The sequence below is a fragment of the Ambystoma mexicanum genome, chromosome 2p (genome assembly GCF_040938575.1).
Source record: "Ambystoma mexicanum isolate Mex_15411 chromosome 2p, UKY_AmexF1_1, whole genome shotgun sequence".
Taxonomy (NCBI): Eukaryota; Metazoa; Chordata; class Amphibia; order Caudata; family Ambystomatidae; genus Ambystoma; species Ambystoma mexicanum.
Window position 1 is genome coordinate 582762718 of NC_090923.1, and position 17702 is coordinate 582780419.

The window sequence follows — 17702 nt, forward strand, 5'->3', positions numbered from 1 at the left end:
ATAAAAACCTCACAGCCTCTTCTGCCGGAATAAGTCTAGAAGCTTCGGAACTTCAGCACAGAGGGACCCTCTCTGGTGTAAAGGACAACAGGCTAGAGGAATCACCAGAAGGGGGAGCCGGAAACTTGAACAAGACCCACCGGTGGTCTGCGACGGTCCTCCACGCTTCCAGGTGTGAGGAAATTCAGCATCCCCCACCGGAGTTCTGTGGGACTGGTGAAAACCATCATTTGGCAGGTTTATCCGTAGATGGTGTTTTGGACCCAATGGAGGAGGGATGAGTGGGAGGTAGCGGGGAAAAATGTGCCTGCTGCTTTCGCCATGGACCACTTCGGGAGCGGTCAGGCAGTCCTGCGGTCTTGGAACCCCTGAATCCTGAGAAGGAGCTGGAGAGGAAATGTATCTTCTGAGAATAGAATTATTTGGCGGGAGTAGGCTTTGCGAGGACCGGAAAGGATTCGTTGGGCCCCGGATAACACCACTCATGCATTGTCAGGGGATCAGGAGTTGGGATGTCTAAAAAGCCATCAAATCCTGCACCCCATCATGAAACGCCACAATAGAAGAGGGCAGTTTCTCGCCGTCCTAATAAGCGCCTGCTCCGTCGCCCTAGGCGGGAACATCAGCAGGCGCCAAGGAGCATGCTGGATCGGTATTTTGGGCTCAGGATGTCACTCAACTGGAGGGGGCAGCAGAGGAGGCATCTCCCTAGGGGCCAGAGGTTTAATGAGGATTTCTTTGAAGAGGTTCCTAAAATTTACCTTCATGGAATCAGCATGCATTAGGTTTTGGAAGAGACGGAAGAACGCCTTTTCTGAAGACGGCCTAGGCTGTAGCGCTGGAATTGGGCGGTCCGGCGCATTGTATCTCCACGAGTCAGTCAAAAGTGACTGCCACGACGAGCACCCCCGTCCACGGATTGACATAGTGCAGCATGGCTGATGTCTGTGGAAGAGAGATTCTCGTATTCCAGTCCAACTGCAGATTGAAAGGATTTTCCCCCATAGGCAGAGATGGATAAAAACACTGTCACTGCTCGGCTGCCTTACTTTAGACGTCAATACAGCTTCTTCAGTCTTTGGCATAGCAGTAGATTAATGCGTGTGTCTGATCAGTCTTTTTGGTGCAGGGGTTGTGTTCACAGCAGGATCAGACATCGGTCCTATGTAACTGTGGGCCAGCTCAGAGGATACAATCAACGTTTCCTCTATTTTTTGCTCCTCCGTTTCACTAATGAAGCTGCTGCCCATTTTCTCTGCCTCAGGTTCTTCCATGTTAACAGTCGACTCGGCTAAAAGAGCCTACAAGCCTTACATCGAGAGTCGCCGTGGTCTCTTGGAAGGCAGCTGTTGCACACACCGTTTGTTTACTTGCAAGGGGATTAGTATTACAGCATGGACAACATTTAAAAGCAATGTTGTCCATCGGGCTGGCTGAGACCGAGCAAGCTAAACGCTGTGCAAGACTGCAATGGGAGTTAAACGCATGATCTAATTTTACAGAAAGTTTGAGAAATATTGTGCCTCACTCACTCTACCTACTGCATCGCCTTTTCGGCACGTCGCCCCTTCCGGTGTTTGTTGGCTGCACTGCCAATGCAGTCATTCAATCAGAGACTTTGCGTTTAGCACCCAACCACATGGATACCCATACAAGTAGAGCAAGGATAATGTTACATTCACTTTGATTTTTTTTAAAAATGCAATACTCTGTACCAACCTTTAGATGGCGGGCTACGCAAAGCATGTGACTAAGCACAGGGTGCACAATTTTAAATGTGAAGGCACTAGCACCACGAAAAATTCCCTGGCTCCCATTGTTGAAACAAAGGGCGGTGCACGATGAAAACGATTGCACACATAACCGTCAATACTAATGTACAGGTGTAGCACCCCTACATGCAGTAAGTACCGAAAGATGGCAAAGCCAACAGGTTTTTGCTGTTGCCATATGATTGTGGATGTGGCTTGCCATTGTAACTGCTCCGTATGCCTTAATACTTATCAAATTAGATGTAAGCCAGGAAGACCGCTCAGCAGGCTTAATCACTCGCAAGTCAGGTGGTCACCTTTCAGATCACAAGTTCGGTCTGAAGCAGGGAAATCTCAGCACTATATCCTTCCGAGGGGCAGAAGTTCAGCACCAATAAATTGTCCAACAAAAATGCTTAGAAACAGGAGGAAGCATGGACGGTTATATAGAACGTCATCTCTTGTTCTTCGTGTTCGTTATATTGCTATCCATGGTTCCACTTCCACCACGTATCAAATCACATTTCCAAATTAAAGAGATGAAGCTATGTGGCATTGAAGCCCTGATTTACCTCTCCATTCTGATTTGGTGTTCATGGTAGTTTATAAAATTCTGCTTCGAATGCACATGTTTTAAAGGGGGCGGTGGGTTGGTTGGTTAAGGCAGAGAAAATAAACTGCTTCCTGTTCGGAGCAGTTCGCTGTGGCCCAGATAACACTGCACACCATCATGCGTCTTTTGACAAACCTCCGTGTTGAGCAAATGTTTGAGCATTTTAGAAAAATATAAAGTGTCCACTGCAAAACACAAACCCAATAGATCAGGATTTTAAAAAGTATATTTTTTACTCTTATAAATAGGGGCATGCCACACAAGAAGATCTGACCTTATTATCTATTTCCCTTTTTAAGAATCAATATAGCGTGATGCTTCTTTTCCTTTCCACTTACTCAGTTTGTCAGCAGGTTAATTAACAAAAGATTATGTATGGGCTGTGCGAAGTTGAGGAAAATAGCAGGGGTAAAGTGGAGGGCATAAAACAGTGAAGGGGGGAGGGGGGCGGCAACCAAGATTACAAAATAGTAAAGGGTTTCTTTGTAAATCGAGCCATCATTTTTAGCCTCTGCCGTTTGCACTCTGCGGGTCCGACAGTCTGGTTGGATGGACAGAATGCAGCTCGGGTGAACAGTGCGGAGCTGGCACATGTGCCACTTCCAGTCTCTCATTCCTGTAATTCTGTAATAAAAACAGTCAGAGCGGTAGAAGAATAGGATTTGAAATACAAAATCAATTAGCGAGCAGGTGCTCTTTCACTCGAATTTTAAAAAGAGAGAAGTCAGAGACCGAATACACAGTGAGGACATTCCAGTACTTAAGGCCAAGGAGCCAACAGGAGCAGCAAGGAGAGGACGCACAGGGCGGATAAGGAACAACCAAAAGAAAAAAAAGCGGGAGCAAGAGAGAATAGAAAGACCAATGACGAGAGATGGGGGAGAGCGAGACCATAGGGACACTTGAATACCAAACAAAAAATGAAAAACAAACATCAGGATTCAAAATTCAGCCACTGAAGAGAATACATGGTAGAGGAAATTGAGTCATAAAGGGAAAGGGTGCAGAGGATACAGATCAAAGTGCAAAGTGGAGCAAGGAAACCAAGTAATAGGCTGGAACAATCTAATTAGAGAGAGAAGACGAAGGATGAGATAACAGCATGAGAAGTTGAACTGGCTGGCTTTACGGATGTAGAAAAATGACTCCCAAGATTGCCTGCAGAGGTAGAGATAGGGAGTAAAGAGTGGGAAGAGAGCGAAGGTGGAGGCAGAGGTGGGACAAACGGTAGAGGTAGGGAAAAACGACTTCCGTTTTTGAAGGATTAAGATCTACAGAGACATCCAAGAGTGGATAAATAGACGAGCTGAGGGAGAAAGTAGTGGATAGATTATGAGGAGGAAGAGAAAGGCAAAGATCTGTGAATCATTCAGAGATGGTAAGAAAAAAAAATAAAAGGAGAAGTGTAGAAAGAGAAAATAATTTTTATTTAAAAAAAAAAAAATGGGGAACCAAGCACAGACCCTTGAGGCACATCATAAAAAGGAGGGAGAGCTTGGGGGGGGGGACAGACCAACCCAGGAGACAGAAATGTTGTAGTTGAAGAGATAGGATTGAAACCAGAACAGAACCGTATAGGCCAAGATGAGAGCGCAGAATAGAGTGATTGGCCGCATCAAAAGCCACCGATAGGCCAAGGAGTTCCAGCAGAGAGAAACGTTTAACATAGCGTTAGGATAGGAGAGCCTCTGAGACTGCAAGAAGGGCTGTCTCAGTAGAATGATGGGGATGAAACCCAGATTGAAAGAGGACAAAGAATGTTGATTGACAAATGAGGAGACCAGAGGCTCCAAGTGAAAAACAAAGAATGTATGTACCACCAATATTGCTGCAATAGGTTCACAGAATACTGTAATGAATAGATTAGGCCAAAACCCACAACAGTAAGGCATTCAGCGTAGACACACAATGGGGTCGATGTATGGTTGGCAGGGATCTGATGTTCCAACAAGAAACAACACTTTCCTAGACTGCCATATTGGGATCGAAGTCATTAAGAGGGTATGCGCGGCTCACAATAGTTTTGCCCAAGTTTAAATGGACAAAAAAGAAGCAACTTTAAAGTGCAAGTCTATGCATGGGGAGCAGAATATCGAAGAAACCAAATGTAAAATTGTAGATCAATCCTTGTTCAATGATTATAAAAAAAAGGATAGGCCTCATCAGAGCAGCATTCGCCAATTCAACAAAATTAACTCACCATTGGTTACAATTCGTGGATCGAACTGAGCAAAATGTGCGATGTGTAAAATGGTTAATCCCCACCCCCTTTTTAAAAAACAATTTGAGATTGTGCAACTTCTGGGTGTGATACGCTTGCAGGGATAACTGGTTTCACTGGTTGGAATCACTCGGTGCATCGAACGTGCAGTTGACGCGAAACTAACATCACCAACATACTACAGATGCATGCAGTCTGCCGATGATTTCTCAGTACACACAGGTTTCCTTATCACACGCCATTCAAACTTTACCGAATTCACTTGTATTCAACGATGGAGCTCCTTCGAGACCTTTTTTGCTCGCCCAAACGCTCCTGTTCTCACAACTCTATGCTTATTACTCCTTAGTGGTCGGTGGGAGCCTCCCCCTCATTCCTACACAAACCGCAGGTAGCCCACAGCCCACCTCCCTTTTCAAACAGAAAGCTTCCCCTGACCTGCCTAATTCGGTCTCAGTGCACAAGCCCATATTTCCGCTCTGCTTGACAGTCCCTCGCTTTGCTTATGCCACGTCTGGACAACAAAAACTAAATGGACTGTGGAAGCAATGTGCACACTTTATTTGTTGGTTTCCCTCAGATGGGCAAGCAAGACTTTCTATACACTCTACTTGCCCCAAGCCTCACTAGGTTAATCTAACCTTTTGAAGTATACACTTTCATATTTTGTATTTTTGGTCAGTCATTTTGTTAGCACTCCCAAACTGTCCATCACTTTTTGTCATCTTTGTACTATTGTACAGGCACCCTTTTCAGAGAATGCAATCGACATCTGTAAATTGTTATTGCAATTAATTTAAGATCGAAATTGGCATACCGGTTCTTCAAATATATATCAACCCAGTAACACTTTCAGGAAACGGTCCGTTTGTGGCAGCCGTACATTACAATACTGCTTCAGATGGCAATAATGACTTCACAAGCTCTCCTCTGGGCTGCAAACCATCGTCACTTACACAGGCCCGCTTCCATTAACATACACAACACTCTTCCAAACTTACGGTCATGCTCGGCTACATCCTTTAACGTAACCAAAATGTCATCCTGGAAATACTTCACTGCTTTGACCTTTCCCCCAACAAGTTGTACATCGCTCTCTGAAAGAAAGCAGCACCTGACACCAAGCTAACAACATTTTTTCCGAACCTTAAGGTACCCTCATGGGAAACAAATGTGGCGATGCCCTTATACTCAGGGTGGAGCTTCACTTGATGGTAAGCCAAAGCTAAACCCAGGGTACTAAAAATCGTGGCCCCAGCAGCCATGCTTACCACTTCTCCAATGTTCGGGAGAGGACATTTGTCAACCACCAACTCACGATCGAGTCCCCTTAGGTCTACACACAACCTCACTTGGCCACTCGCCTTTCACACCATCACCACTGGAGAAACCCATTCTGGCACCTTCACTTCCGCACTCAATCAATCTCCAGCTTTTTGATCTCGCCGCTCACCTCATGCAAACAGGCACTGTCCTAATTTTCGCTATAACAGGTATGGCACCATCTTTCAGGCAAATACGATGGTGGTACCCCTTCAAGTGCCATACACCCTCTCTGAGCACTGTTTTAAAGCTCTCTTCTGGGCATTTTTCATCCCGTACAACGGCCACATGTCCTGGAACACTAGGATCAACAACAATGGCCCCCATTTCACTCCGTTTATACCATACTAACAGGCATCCACCTTTCTTAGAGACATAACATCTACCACAGTAGAGTTCCCTCTACACTCCAACTTGGCCTTAAACACTCACATCTCAATGTGTACACCACCATAGGCACTCGCTTGAATGCTGGCGAAAGGGATTGTTGCCCCCTTGAACTTACTGGTCCAAAAACGATCAATAAGAGTGTAGTCAGTCCCGGTATCCACAATATTCACACTACAATTGTGTGCAATTTCTCACACGCTCCAGTATTAAGCTGGTTTCTTATGGTGCACATCCATTTTATGGGTAATAGACTCAAATATTAAATTCTTAACCAGCAGCCGGACCCTTACCATTCACTGCAGTTCAGCACAGATCGGGTAAGCTTTTCAAGATCCTGTGGCCCTCAAACCACAATGAGAAGTACACAACATATGTAAGTTAGACAAGGGTCCATGTATAGCCAGGACATAATCCTAGAAGTCTCCTACTTTACAAAAGTTTCCTCTGGATTCGTCAGAAACTGGAGAGGAAGGCTGCTATAATATGAGAAAGGCAAGCTGCTATGACCATACCATATTACTGCGCCAGAAAAGATATTAAAGAAAAAATGCTGGATCAGAATGAAGTTCGGTAATGGGGAAGTTTAATTAACAATGCCCTCTGGATAACACGTGTTTCGGCATGGTGCCTTTATCAAATCAGGGCATATCCAGTGATGTTTCTCATGAGCATGACTGGGTAGGTAATAACTGGGGTCAATCCCAATGTTGTGTAATGGGGAAGTTTAATTAACAATGCCCTCTGGATAACACGTGTTTCGGCATGGTGCCTTTATCAAATCAGGGCATATCCAGTGATGTTTCTCATGAGCATGACTGGGTAGGTAATAACTGGGGTCAATCCCAATGCTGAAAATAGCCTTGCTGCGTCCCGCGCCCTGCCAAAATGGTGCTCCAATGGTGCTATAATATGAGCACTTTCTGCTGCCCCTGAAATCCACCCCCTAACCCCAATCTGAATGGGCTGCCAATGCTGTCCCATCCTCAGAGGACCCCTTCATCTGAAATGACACGAAGAGACGTGAGACAGTAAGGGGAACATTGGAGGCATCTTCTGAACTGCAGTGCTGGGCTGACAATCATCTAGACACAGAGTCCTGATCCATCTGTCCAACCGCAGCTTTGCCGAGAGCTTTCGGGGGGTGGGGGGTAAACAGAGGGAGACCTCCACTAGAGTGCGGGTACTACTATGTTCTGCATCCTGCTTACTCATCGCCCCTTAAAGCCAGCATCAAAGCTTTCTGCATGCATCAGGTTGATGCGCCTTAGTCTCCTGCGAGTTTTCTTTTCATTGTGCATTTAACTGAGCTGTAAGGAGGCAATACATCTTTGATCAATCCAGAGTTTCAAGTTTTTGGCAATTGACACACAAACACAAGAAAAGGGCTGCGGCTCCATGCACACGTGGTAGCCATTTTGGAGCCATTCCAGAAATGTCCACAAAGCTGCATGGATTACATTAAATATTGGAGTGAAATGATCGCCAGGTTTTGAGGGCCAGCGGCTACAATTAATGCCTCCCGCACGAACATCTTGTAGAATATCTGCACATGCGCCCTCAACCGAGAGCCTGGCCGTAGGATGAAGACGTTGCTTAAATGTGTTAAGGTGTGCACACCTTAAATCTGGTGAGATCAATAAATGAACAAGCAAGGTTTGAAATTGCTGAGAGCTATTTAGGCCCTGTTTGTAACCCAGCAGAGCCTGGTAAGCAGGACGGCAACAGCCACTGTTGACTCCCTAAGTCCACTGGTCCAAAAAGAAACATTCCTACGTGACATTAACTCTGGGTTTTATGGGATTTGTTTAAAGGACCATTAGAGCCCATCAAGAAGATATTTACATAATAATGGGCCATATATAATGTTCATGATATGCCTCCGTTATTATTACCACATTTATTGAACAAGGACCTAGCTTCGAGAAGCAACAGAGTGCTTTACAGCGGTATACAACAGAACATATGGATAACTGAGTGCTTTTCAAAGCTAACAACAGAACAGATATACTGCAAGGGGAAGGATACAGAGGTACAGCTGTACAAGGTAGCGGGGGAGAGGGGCACGAGTCAGGTGGTGTGTGGGCAATGTGATGGCCAAGTTGTTGAGAAGGAAGGCCTCCTTGAAGAGGTGGTCTTTAGTTATTTTCTGAATTGTAGGAGCAAGTCCGATGCTGATGGGGAGGAGGTTCCATGGTCTAAGGGGGTAGGCAGTAAAGGCGTGTTTTCTGGTCCTTTCCTTTTAGCAGCAGCAGATTTGAAGTCTGCACGTGTCCTGGCTTCTGGTGGTGCACTGTCCACCAAAGATGTTGAATTTCACCTCGAGATAGGTGGGGGACTTAAGGGTGACTGCCTTATAGATGATGTAACAAGAGTTGAAGGTGATTTGTGCAAGCAGTGGGAGCCTGTGAAGGTCCATGAAGGCTGGTGCGATGTGGTTGTACCCATGCAGACCCTTGATGAGGCGTGCGGTCGCATGCAGTGCACTCATGAGAGGACAATGGTGGGCCTCGAGAGGGACACTGCCCCCCACCTGACGAGTGCTTGAGCGGTAAATCTAAAGCGGTCCGGAGGGAGGAAAGGCTTGACTTTCCCCAAGAGGAAGACCCGATACCAAGCAGAGTTTTCTTAGCTTTGAGTGTCTTGAAGGAGAGTCGTTTGTTAATGAGGAACCCGAGGGACTGGCTGCTGAAGGGGGCCTCGGCGTGAAGTCCTCAGGGTTCATGGTAGATACACATCGGAATATCTGGGTATTCATGGTTGGTGAGGGGTAGGAAATTTGGTTTTGAAGGGGTTGAGGATCAACTATGCACTGGACATCCAAGACTGGTTCAGCAAGAGGCAGGTTTTGAGCCGGTGGATATCCTTGATGGGGTTAATCTTGAGATACAGCTGTGTGTTGTCGGCGTATTGGTGGATGCCGTGTGTGGCAAAGAGGACTCTGAGCAGCTCCATGTATAGATGTGAAGAACACGGGGGAGTTATTTGTAAGTCACTATGTACAAGCTCCTAGCTCCACAGAGGAAGCTCCTGCTTACTGGGTGATGCCAGATACCTGGGAGCTGAATTAGCTGCTGCTCAACAACTCTTCATTTTGATGCCTGTACTGGTCAACCATAATTTTACTTTGTGAGTTGAACCCGCTTAAAACTACTCCAGCCATAAATGTAGCCCACTCTGTACGCTAAGCTCTACAAGTATATCAGGGTGATTGGGAAGTGCGGCGCCCAAATATGCTGTGCCATGCTGCCACGCTCTCACAATCACCCACCCAGTCTCGCAGGGAGCAAATTGTGCATTCACCAGTGCTAGTGGTAATTGACTCTTGGCAAGTAAGAAATTGAGCACTTTGTGCATGTGCAGAATTGAGGAGGCGGGTAGCTTTATGGCTGGCTAGTAGCTTGCAACTTTTATTCTTACCACTGAATTTTTAAATATGCAATTACTGCATAGCCCGATAGGAGTAAGCACCACTTCTAACACTGTGGGGTTGCCAAAGAAATAAAGACGGACTATAGGGAGTGGACGAAAAGTATTGTCAATATTTACGTTTTTTCCTCCAATTCAAGAAACATTAATGTGCCACCAGGTAGCTAGTTGCCCCCAGAAAAGCATTGCATTCTTGATCCAGTGAACACAGAACGTATTAAGTAAACCAGTACTCAGCAACACACTCTGCTCTGTAACCGAAGTTGCAGAAGCAACTCCTCCACAAAGCCCTTCACAGCCTATGTGCGAGTCTACCCCCAATAGAGCCAAAACAGCCATCACTCCTGCTTTTGGTCTGGTCAAAGAGATAGTCAAACCCAACTTCACCTTCCAAACAGTGCTAAGAGACATCACCAGTGGAGCTTTGGGGAGAAATTGGCTCTCTGAAACACTTCATGACCCAAACGTAGGACATTCAACACATCAGTACAGATTATCCGTGCAATCAGAGCCAGCCTTGACAAATTGGATATCCGTTTTGAAGCTGCAAAGAACAGAAAATCTGTCTTCAAGGTACAACCATTAATACAGTCAAATTAACAGCCAAACGGGGAACACTAAGAACCACAATGGAAAACCTTGAAAACAGAAGTTGTTTGATTATTCCAAGAGTGCAGTGAGGGAGACCACATCATCAAATTCATGAATAAATTCTTAACAAGGAGTCCTACCCTCTCCCATGTACTGTATATACACAGCATGCCCAAAAGAGGCTGCAAATCAGGCGGTATTAAAAGTTACTCACTTTAGCAACTACTGTACTCAGAGACCCCTTTTCTCCATACGTTTGAGACATTCGTCCATTTGAGATGAGACCGGAGCACTTTGTAACACCCAAAAAATAAAGGTTTCATCCCCATTTTGGAATCCTCAGCTTTGCCAGCGTTTGCCTTAGCCCTGGAGTGGGAAACCTCAGGAGAAGCCTCTGGTAAGGTTAGCTCCAAATACAGAATGCTGTGCTTTGCAGGTGCATTTAGCCCCTCAGTGGGGAACCTTGGAGTTAGCGCCAGTGAGCAGTTCACTTTGCTTGCAGGATATCTCAGGGTGAATACTGGTACACATTGTTTGAGCTGGTCCCTTTGAGGACAAGCCCGGGAGCCGTCTGTTGCTGTGTCCCTAATTTTCTTCCTGTGCTGCTCGAACTGCATAACTACTGGACTACGTAATACCACTTTAAGGCAGAGTCAGCACCAGTCCCGATGATGCAGGATATCTCTGGGCGAAGAACGGTAGACATTGTTTGAGCGGGTTCCTATGAGGAGGGAAAGTGATGTCACACGGCTGGCTAGTAGAGCAACCTTTTTACCCCTGGATAGTTTCTAGTGTTGCACACACATACTACAATGGTGCAGCCACTCTTGCTAAATGAGGCAAACGTAGCAGGCTTTAACGCCTGCTAATTAAGAATGGAAAAAGCTGCAATTAACAAATAAACCACGCTGCATTTTGGGAAAGGCATTCAATGAACCATATTAAAACAAAAGTAGGGCTGCAGCAACTTAATTATGGCAATATTTTCACTTTGGACTCCGGCATTGCCAATGCCAACGTCTAGCAGCATCTGTACGCCTCAGAGGATTTCTCCTCACCTGAAAATATTAACTCCTTATGGCACATCCCCAAGTTTCAGCACGATAAATTCAATGTAGTAGAATGCTCCATTCCTAGAAGAAAGTGTGTCTGCAATTTTAGTTATTGCCTAAGGCAGAAGATGGACTGGAAAACGCTCCTTACCAAAATGTATTATACATTTTCTGACATACACCCACCTTAAAAATCATCTTAGTTATGGACCTAGTACAGAAGTCCCGCTGATGGAATTCCCCCATGTCTTCAAACCAAAAACTATCCGACTGCTCTCCTAGGCTACAAGCATAAAATAACAGAAAATCGCACAATCAGAATGAATACCATTCTGAATTTATATCCACAGATAAAGTAGGATTTTCATTAAAATGCATTGCGTCTCTCAACACTGAAGATGGGATCAAAATGCCAAATCAAACACTATACTAGTCGGGCATAAAAAGTCACTTGCCTGCTCAGTATATATGCACAGAGTACCAGTTCTTATTCACCAAAACTCAGTTATCACTAGCCAGTATCTAGCGGGACGTGCAAATTGCGGCCTGCTAGGTTATGTAAAATATTCCACTTTGCTGGCAGCAGGCCAAAACCGGCAAGCATAGCCATGCATCCTAAAAAAGAAACTGATCAAGTTGAGCGTGGCTATTTTTCTTTTAGGTGCTGAAACGGAAATGATTCAGACAGAAGATGCTACAATCCACACCACCCTTCAAAGATAATATCAACAGCACCACGTCAAGTAGTTTGCACGTGGTACGAGGAACAGAAACGTGGCTATACTCTTCTATTCTTGCCTTTGAACTTTTATTCTAGTGAATTGTATCAATCATGAAATACAGGTAAACATTATACCGTGAAGGAAGGTGCATATGCTGTCAAAGAACTAGACCAATCCATCCCAACTTTTATGACGTTGATCAAGTCCCATGGAGCAATTTCAGGTAACAAAGCAAATATGGGACAAAAACAGACGTTCGTCCCCATAAATAAAAATTGCTTCCCACACCATTCTTTCGGCATCACCCCATGAATATGAAGCCTTTCACCTTGCAGTTAAAATTGCCGCCACACAAATCACTTAACCTGAACCATCTAATCCTCGATTACTCAGTGGTACCAACTACTCCTCTCATGGTGGGGCAGATGAGAAACTGTTATAATGGACTAGCACTTGTACCCGTGATTCGCACATAATTCCTACTAAAAAAAATAAGCAAAAAAGGTATATTTGTTACATTGTCTACACCACTGAATCTACCCCCACATGCCAAATTTCAGGTTTGTAGCATGTCGGGAAGTATGCTGAACATTTCGAACACATACATATCCACACATTTGCTAGGATTGTTGGATAGAAGATATTACCCAGGGTACGAAATAGCTGGAAGCTATTAAGCTGTTTCTAGCCTGGTTAGCTTGAAACCAATAACTACCAGGAGCCAATGTTCGCTATCCAGGCCAACTGGTACCATACATATGTGAAATTAAGTTTGAGCATTTGAGAGTACTAATAAAAGGACAATTGTGACATCTAGTGCACATTTAAACTGATCAGTAGAAGTTAGTTTTGCTGTGCACCCTGTACCCTCTCCTGGCTCCCTGGCAGTAGCACCTGCCTACTGGGTGATTGATGTCTGACACCAAGGAGTGGGTTTTAGCCCTTGTTCATGGAGTCTTAATTTCAAACCCCAATTACCATACCAAACATGTTGCCCATCATGGCCAATTTATCTGTTGCTCTTCTCACCAATGTTTTGTTAGATTTACAAGACATTTACCTCCGTCCTTTGGACCGAGGTGTTAACTTTCGCAGCTTTCAAGACCACCATAACAGGACACCCTGTAGATGGACAAATGTCACTTAAATGCAAAGTTATACTCGTCAGTGTCAATCCAGATTATCAATTAGTCTGTATCTCTAAACCATGGCAGTTGATTTTCTTCCAGTCTTAACCGAGCTCAGACACATTATCGTGAATGGATTACAAATGTGTATGCTGCCGTTAGTGGGGAGACACTTTTCTCAACAAAAGATTAGCCAATGCGAAAACAGATACACTCGTGGGGATTATTTAAGGAGATCTTCCAGCTAAACGGAAACTGTGTGCAAAAAAAAAAAAAAAAAAAAAAAAAGCATTCACACAAAGCAAAAGAATGTAATACCAAAAATGAATAGTCACCAGGAAATGTTGTCATTTTTGTAGGAACCCCTCCCTATATTGCACAAACAGTAATGTTTGAATTAAATAGGGGTTGCTAGTTTCTCGCTGGTTAAACCTGCAGCGTACCCAAAAACATTTAAATTTAAAAACACAAAAAAAGACAATTCATACTTCTGACAAGTGATTAATGGGTGAATTTAGGAGTCAGAGATAAATGAGCCATGTCAACTTAGATCGTTCCATATAATTCAGACAACTCTGCTTGCTAACAGGCAATATAAAAGCACGCACGTTAACTGAACTTCCAAACCATTAGTAATAGGGACAGTGCAAACCACTGTTTAAAATGTCAAACCTTGACCCTGAAACACACGCCCATAGTACCAAAGAACCCCACTGCAGACGGTGAACACAAAAGTGCGTCCACCTTGATCTCATCTTACAGGACCTTCAACACGCTGGTAGTGGGCGCACTTCTGGCTTGGGAGAATAACTCAAGGGCAACGCGCTCGCCTTGGAAGCAAGACGACGCGGAAAAACACAGGATCAATCGCCGGGTCCGCGCTTGGAAACCTCTGGTTATTACGCTCGTTGTAAATAACCAATGTGTGCATTTAAGACAATTAGTCTTTCCGCACCATATACAAAATCAACATATAAAATTTAACCTTTGACAATTGTAAAAAAAAAAAACACAGCAGCTTTGTTTTTTTTCTCCACGTATTACATATGTTATGTATTATGCATAAACTCACTGCATGATATGATATATACATTTCTAAAACATTACATTAAAAAGAAGTCATTCGCACAAGGTGATCTAAAAATATTACTTTGGGACTGTTTGCTGTGTGTTGGTATTGGGAGATTTCTCATTGTAAGGACGCCTGTCGGCCCCCGAGTTAACACATAGTGCACCATTGGAGGTCTGGCCCGACTATATCATGGGTCTCCAGGTTTTTCATGGGGGAGAAGATCTGCCACCTGCAGCCAGCCTAACATTCCCGGCGGCGCCCCCGCCCTGCCTGCCGACTTGAAGAATGCGTCTCCGGCTGTGGACTCGTTGTGGGCCTAGGAGATCCATTTGAGGGAAAGGGGTGGGGGGGGGTCTGTTCGCTATGTGGTGGCCTTGGGAGATTTCTCCTTGTCAGGACGCCTGTCCCCCTCCTTCCTCCCCCCCTCAAATGGATCTCCTAGGGTCCCCCAAGGCTCACTTGCTCCAGCCCCCCGCCCCCCCCCAGGCTGCCAAAAGCACTGCGGTACTTAAAGGGGGGCTCCAGTAATGAGGAGGGCTACTAGAAGCGCGGAATGGGGGGGGGGGGGGGAGGAGCGGCGGGAAATCGCCTCCACCAACAGCCGAGCGAGGGCCAGGCAGGCAGGCAGGGTGCGGTGTGCACTCCCCGCCGGGCGCCCGCTATCACGTCCACACTCACCTCCTCTCGAGCTGATTGCTGGCCCGATGCTGTGCCAAACATCCACAGCAGGGACGAGCCTGCTCCCCACTCACACGGTCTCCTTATGCCATCCTCTCGACCCGCAGCTCTGATTCCGGACGGGCAGCGGCCCAGCCAGCAGGCAACCCGCAAACGCTGGGACAATCCTGAGATCTGAGGAAAGAACCCTCCGCAAACGTGACCAACGCGTCGCAGCCCGTGAGAGACCGTGTCAAAGCGCACTGCCAACAGGACGAGCCCGCCCACAGCAGCTAGCAGCAGCCGCCGCCGCTTCCGACACAGGCACAGGCGGCTGCTCTATGCCAATTACCAAGTGCACGGCGTCCACCCTCTGCACCGGGGTGCATGTGACCCCAAGACACCGCTGGTGGACTCTGGGGATGTCCCCTCTGCACCAGGGAGCCCCTTGAGAGGGATGAAATAAATCATGTGTTACACAGCTTCCAGTGTATGTTAATATTGGGCCACTGTAAAAAATAAATAAAATAAAAAAAACACATTGACAGAGGCACTCTAAGTTCCCTGTCCAGCCCTGAAAGACCTATACATCAAATGAGGATAGCCAAGTTCGCAGGATGTCAAATGTTTTTGGTTGTTCTGCACATTTGTCAAGTACAGCAAATTTAAAAAACCTAAAAAGAAATTAAACACTTGCCAAATACGTCTGGCTAAACTACAACTCTGGTGCCACTAAACTCAGAAGGAAGTCGTCTCTGAATCGAATCATTCACAACGCGAGGGTACAGGCTGTCGCTCAACCGAAACGGATACATTAGGTCTACCTTGCGCGAACAGGTTTAATTAAAAGGGTACCGAATGTTCCAGCAATGGGGAAAGGAAGGAATGACAAAGCAAGCGACATGAAATGGCGAACGCTCTGAAGGGAAAAGGCAGGAACTAAGTCTTCTGGACAACCTTTAGAGCTCAGCCACCAAACCGGACATGAGCAGCTTCTGCAGGTGCCGCGCATAGTCGCAAAACAGCCATCTTTAAATTCAATGCAATCCGTGTAAAGAACACAAACTCCCAAGCTGGCAGCGCCTAGTTCGGCGCGGCTGTAATGTAATCCTACGAAGACAACCCCACCCCCTCCCTGAGAGCAGGAATAACGTGTTAAAAATAGGTACCGGCAAAGCCCAAGTGCCTCGCTGCATTCCGTGGGCCTGCAGAGGGATCCGGCGGTTCATGGAATTTCTGCCCCAACGGAGGTTCTTCTCTGATCCAATGCCAGCCTGCAAATCAGGCCTACAACCTGCCAAGCACAACCTTTCAGGGTTCCCCTGCTCACCCCTGAAACCCGCACATAAAGGCTCTGGACCTCTAGCCAACACCCACGCGCCCTGTTCCTCACAACCCCAAATGCAAATCGTAAGCAAATCAAGACCTCTCCCTTACCTAGGTTTCTTCCCATGGATTCTCTCATTTTTTGTGCATCCCTTACTTTGTTAGCTAGGTTCACGCACGTTACGTAAACACACAAAAGGACCGCGGAAGCTCCTGCCCCTCCATCCTGGGCTGCAGCGACTGAAACTACCCTTTGCCTCCAACTGGATCGGCTCCAAGTCCACAAAAATCCCTACTCTTCTGTTGGCAGGTTCCACTTGCGCTTCGACTGTCCCCGGTGTTACGCTCCTGGTGTTGTATGATAGTCTGCATCCCCCACAGATGACAAGATGGGCAAGGGCGGAGCTACAAAGAGCATCACTGGCCAATCCCTCGAACAGAGCTGTTGGAGGGCGGGCTATCACGCTGTATTTTCATATTTTCATTTTCACGCTGTTTGTATGGCTGTGGCTATCTGTGGGTGGGCGTGGTATCCAAGTGGGCGTGGTCCCGAATATTGCCCACTGCCCCCCCCCTTCATGCTGCCATGGGGATGCAGGATTTCATACAACACCGGCCTTAACACTTCGGCATCCCGGGTTTCCCGACCCCTGCCAAAGTAGCTGATCGCCCTGATCTCGGGGGCTGCCTAGTATTCGCTGCACATTCCCGTACACAAAGAATCTTCTGAGCTAGAACGCAGATTGGCTCCCCGCAGCCTCCGTTCCTTCGCTGCCGCCCAAGAACCAGACACGGCTCACAACTGGGTCACATTGCAGTTCCCGCCGAACCAGAAGAATCCCAATTAGAATACCGTGTGATGCACTAACTACGGCTCGCCCCTACAAAGTCCACAAGGCCAGCTTCTACACTGAAGGTGACATGAAGTAAACGACTCTTAGCGATCAGGCATAGCTCTTGCACACCACGGGTCGTGTGAGTGTTAACACCCTGCCAGCTACCAATGAATAGATCAAGGATCAGCACCCCTCACCTGTGACACATCCCACAGACTGCCCCCCACAGACTGGTCAACATCACCCCTCACCTCTGACACACCGTGCAGGCATCCCCCTCCACAAGGTACACCTCCACAGGCAGCCCCCTCCAGACTGGACACCACCCCCCAGCACCCCTCACCTGTGACACCCCCCCCCCAGGCAGCCGCCTCCAGACTGGACACCATCACCCCTCGCCTCTGACACAACCCGCAGGCAGCCCCCTCCAGAAGGGACACCTCCGACAGGCAGCCCTCTCCAGACTGGACACCACCCCCAGCACCCCTCACCTGTGACACCCCCACAGGCAGCCCTCTCCAGAAAGGACACCACCTGCAGGTAGACCTCTCCAAACTGGACACAACCCGCCCCAGCACCCCTCACCTGTGACACC

The 17702-nt window shown here is 46.6% G+C and overlaps 1 protein-coding gene across 4 annotated transcripts in view; it reads right to left on the reverse strand.

The window, feature by feature from the left end:
- The window catches only part of DAG1 (dystroglycan 1), a 122531-nt gene extending 105890 nt beyond the window's left edge, over positions 1-16641 (reverse strand). The window contains exon 1 of one of the 4 annotated variants that reach the window (XM_069644079.1): positions 16383-16639. The gene's annotated coding sequence lies outside the window, so the exon portion shown is untranslated. Of the gene's footprint in view, positions 1-14966; positions 15147-15902; positions 16001-16382 lie in introns of those variants that run through there. The other 3 variants (XM_069644081.1, XM_069644082.1, XM_069644083.1) reach the window with 3 other exon arrangements.
- Between the last annotated feature and the right edge of the window lie 1061 nt (positions 16642-17702).